Genomic DNA, 4,007 nt, shown 5'->3' with positions numbered 1-4,007 from the left:
ATTTACTGAGGAAGAAAATGGGGAACTCCTCCAGTGACACATCAATAGTCTGCTGTCTGAAATGCAGATCCATCTAGAAATATTTCAGCATTCATGTCTGGCAGTTTCCAATGCCTACAAGTTGACGGGCAGCAGTTTTCCCAACTTTATGAAAGACCTAAAGGGATTACACTTTCTAAAAGGAGATGGGGAGTCAAAAAAAAAAAAAAAAAAAAACACTTTACCAAATTCATCCTTTAAAATTTGGCTAAATTTTTCAATTTTTACAAATTAGGTTTTTCTGGAAAATGGTGGCACACACCTTCAATCCCAGCAATCAGAAGGCAGAGGAGGTGGATCTCTGTGAGTCTGAGGTCAGCCTGGTCTACAAGAGCTAGTTCCAGGACAGCTAGGGCCGTTACACAGAGAAACCCTGTCTCGAAAAACAAAAAACAAAACAAAACAAAATTAGGTTTTTTTTACCTAAGTTATCATTGACTCTTTATTCATAAACTTTAAGAACCACATTCCACAGAGCGAATATCTTTCTGAAAAATAAGTTTTCCCTTACATTCATGCTGCCCTTTATCCCTGTGTTCCTTAGCGTTGACTACTATAAGACAGAGAGACGAAAGGAAGAGAACCTGAGGTAATAGCACACAGAGCTCATTGATTAAACATTTGATGAGACCTCACACACACATGGATGGTTTAGAAGAGATGGTTTCATGTGAACAGACAGTGTGGTGACAATTTCAGTTGTCTCTGGGTTTGCTGATATTTCTAGATCCTACATAGCAATTTGAAAAATAAGCACACTATAATACTATGGCACTTTGAGAAATATGAACACTGTTAACTCTATTTATAGCTTTATAAAGATTCCAAAGTATATTCGAATCTGACATCACAGAAATTTACATAGACTAAGAAAATGCACCCTATTGTTATATATGTATAAATGGATGAGTGGATAGATAGATAGATAGATAGATAGATAGATAGATAGATAGATAGATAGATAGATAGGAAGATAGATAATGGTGAGACTATAAATGATCAATATGTCACTTTATAGATCAATATATCTATATAATATAGAATATAGTTTCTACATTATATGATAATATATCACACACATTCAAACAAATTTAAAATAATCTGTTGCTTTGTAATTGAAACATTTACTGAAAAAAGTCAAGCATCTTTTTAAATCCTGGCTGTTTCTCCATTTGGAAAGATTCCCTTTATCCTCAACTTTAAAATCCTGAGCTAAGAATTTAAATGTGCTTTTAAAATTTCTTACCATAAGATTTGCAGAGTTGTAAAACTGAGCAGACCTTGTCCCCCTGTGATTTTCCTTCATCCCCAAACTGAAACTTTCTAAGGCCTCGGTGGCCCTGAATCAGAGTTTCTCATGACTTAATGTTTTTCTGAGAAAGTAGGGCAAAGGTTGGTGATCAAAGAAGGTTTTCAGATCTGAAATAGAGCAGAGACAGTTGAATGTATCTACCACATGCAGGAGGCAAGGGCCAACACAGACGCTTTGACTGTTCACTCACTAAGAGTTTCAGGCATTTATTTTCATTGTATTCCATACTGAAATAAAGACTAGCGTTATTTTCATTATGAGATATGTACTTAATTTTAAGGGCAAAAATTATGGGGAAAGAGAAAGAAGAATAAAATCAGAGAAGAAAAATCTCATCCTGAAAAGCAACAAAAGCTAACTTTTAGATAGTTCTTTGAATATGTTTATGAATATTTTTACTCATAGATGAGATGAAAGTATGACAGGGCACAGTATTACCTTTAAAAAATTAGCACAGTGTAAGAAGAATTCTTCCATGTTATTTTTGGAAACACTAAAGAGTTTTAAAAGGTTAAACACAAATAAATTGTACAAAAGATGGGAAACCCAATGAGAGATAAATGCGTTAGTCCTATGGAATCCTTGGCAAAGGGTCCAACTGTATACCAGCTTCTTTGGATGGCAAGAAAGCTGTAATGGGAAGCCTAGAATGAGTTTCATGCAACGGAATCATCCAGAAAAGGTCTACAGTTACTGATCTCTTAACTGTAGCCTCAGATGTTTTGAATGGCCACTAAGAGGTAAGACCCAGGATTCTACGTTAAAAAAAAAAAAAATAAGAACCACAGGTGGTTATGTTTTAGGAGGTGTTAGGGCCATCCATTTAAAGTCAATGGATCCTGTTTTTTAAATTTATTGATGGAGGGTTGGAAAGTGTATTGGTTGTGGTAGATATACGGGAATGATATGAGGGCTATCAACACTGTCTTTCTGAAGCCTAAAAACGGTCAAGATAAGTGGTAGACCAGATGTATGTATCTGGTGAAGAAGGCCGCAGCTACATTTCCAAAGGCCCCTAGTCTTTTGTACTTAGTTACATCAAGCATTTTTTTATTGCATAACATCTGTATTGTGTCTTCTCTCTTGCTGTATATTCCATCTTTAAAGTAACAAATCTATATAGGGGTAGAGTTCTTAATGGGAACTGGAGCCCTTGATGGCTTTTCAATAATCTTTCTACTGCACCACCCTCCAGATCCCGATTTGCTGAGTATTCATCTCAAATGATGTTCTTTGAACGTGTCCCAATTTTTCAGTCTTGTATATTCTTATAATAACTCTGCTTACACTCGTGGCTCATTTTCCAAAATCATACTTATGATATAGTTAGTTTACTTCTCATGATTCCTTATAAGTTATCCTTGTGCTTGGCACATCCCCTACTCATAATGAGTATGTAACAAAACATTACAGATTAACAGATCAATACATAGTCCTCATCAGGCATGTATAGTTTGAAGTATGTAGTATCTGTCTGTATTATGGCAACCCCCTGCTTGGTTAAGCCTTCTGTTTTTCCTGATGTCAGTATTTTGAAGTTTCTTCTCTTGTTTAGGCAGCATTCATAGCAATTCATTTTTTTTCTGAAACAGCAGAAGTATATCATTTTGATCTATTACATGTGCATCCTGAAGTAGGATTTCCTTTTAAATTTATTTCAATTGGTTGGCCTGATTTCCATCAGAGATTTCATTTTAAGTTATTTTAACCCTCCGATCAGAGTAGCTGTTCTGTAAAGGAAAGGAATGAAATGTAGAGAGAAGATAGCGGTGTCTATCAACACTGCATTAAAATGCAAATGCAGCCCAAACGGAAGATGTTGCCAAATAATCTGGATCAGTCTTTAGTCCCGGAGAAAAACTCAAATCACTCATTTTCTCTGTAGCAAGCCACAGCAAGTCTCTATGCATACCACTTAAAGGGAAGCCGACTGCAGAAATGAAGCATAGCATAGTCAATCTTTATGCTTGGTGACTCGATGAGGACACATACAGTCATTTTCTAACATATTTTCAAAAGGAGTAAATTATCATTTAAAAACAAGATGTGTATATATATATATATATATATATATATATATATATATATATATGCAAATTACTTTGAAACGATTTTGAGTTTGTAGGGAACCCTGACCCCACCGTTTAAGCCATCCTCTCTCCAGAGACCTTTAACACCTTCCAGCAGGATTTAGCTATTCTCTTTGCTTGGCTTCCGGGCTTTAGATTAGCTGCAAGTTTGTCTCTGATGTGCTTCCTTCATGGCACCACATTCCACCGTCTTTGCTCTGCCTCGTTTTCTGACCCTGGCAAGCAAACTCCTGACTCAGGGTCCTTGCACTCTGCTCTGCTCAGAAAGTGCCTCTTTCCTTTTCAAACCAGTCTAGCACTAGCTCCTTTGTTTCCTTGAGGTCTTGTGGTAATTTAATTAAGAATGGCCCCCATAGGTCCATATGCTTGGATGCTCATTCCCAATTGGTGAAACTGTTGGAGGGGAGATATTAAGAGGTGTGGTCTTATTGGAGTGGGTGTGTTCTGGTCTAAGGAGGCTTGTCACTACTGGGGGGAGCTTAGAAGTTTTGAACACACACACACACCCCAACCTTTCCCAGCTTGTTCTCTCTCTCTCTCTCTCTCTCTCTCTCTCTCTCTCTCTC

At 36.9% G+C, this 4,007-nt stretch overlaps 1 long non-coding RNA gene across 1 annotated transcript in view; it reads right to left on the bottom strand.

Moving 5' to 3' along the window:
- Positions 1 to 295: 295 nt before the first annotated feature.
- LOC113457727 overlaps positions 296 to 4,007 on the bottom strand; it is a 19,565-nt gene continuing 15,853 nt past the window's right edge. Inside the window, exons 2-3 of the long non-coding RNA XR_003378233.1 lie at positions 1,286 to 1,458; positions 296 to 412 (exon numbers count right to left, since the gene is read on the bottom strand). This is a non-coding gene — a long non-coding RNA (uncharacterized LOC113457727). The remainder of the gene's footprint in view (positions 413 to 1,285; positions 1,459 to 4,007) is intronic.

Source organism: Microtus ochrogaster, linkage group LG5, assembly GCF_000317375.1.
Source record: "Microtus ochrogaster isolate Prairie Vole_2 linkage group LG5, MicOch1.0, whole genome shotgun sequence".
Classification (NCBI taxonomy): Eukaryota; Metazoa; Chordata; class Mammalia; order Rodentia; family Cricetidae; genus Microtus; species Microtus ochrogaster.
This window is presented reverse-complemented; position numbering and strand designations above follow the sequence as displayed.